The following is a 324-nucleotide window of genomic DNA, read 5'->3' on the forward strand; positions in this document are numbered from 1 at the left end:
TGTGATTCAGAACAGCCGGCATTGTAGTCTACTCTTCCAGGATCAGGAAACAGTCCTCCATAAAATGCGCTGGACACATCTGAATATTTGGGTTGAACTGTTCTGGAACAGTGTAGTAAATACAACTTAACCACTGATTTCTAGTCGTGTCCTCTTTTGGAAGGCCAAACAAAGTAGTTTCGCTTTCACAACGAAACACACGGCGGGCTGAGTGAGCGGTGGCGGGCGGGCTTGAGAACGGCGTGGCCGGTGGATTCAACGAAGGAGCGTCCGGCGGGCTTGTGGCAACCACATGTGACGACCCCGGGCTGGACTCTGCTTCGT

At 52.2% G+C, this 324-nt stretch overlaps 1 protein-coding gene across 1 annotated transcript in view; it reads right to left on the reverse strand.

The window, feature by feature from the left end:
* gna14 (guanine nucleotide binding protein (G protein), alpha 14) overlaps nucleotides 1-324 on the reverse strand; it is a 14,501-nt gene that overhangs the window by 944 nt on the left and 13,233 nt on the right. The window lies entirely within an intron of this gene.

The sequence above is a fragment of the Sinocyclocheilus rhinocerous genome, unplaced genomic scaffold (genome assembly GCF_001515625.1).
Source record: "Sinocyclocheilus rhinocerous isolate Xijiao unplaced genomic scaffold, SAMN03320098_v1.1 scaffold847, whole genome shotgun sequence".
Lineage (NCBI taxonomy): Eukaryota > Metazoa > Chordata > Actinopteri > Cypriniformes > Cyprinidae > Sinocyclocheilus > Sinocyclocheilus rhinocerous.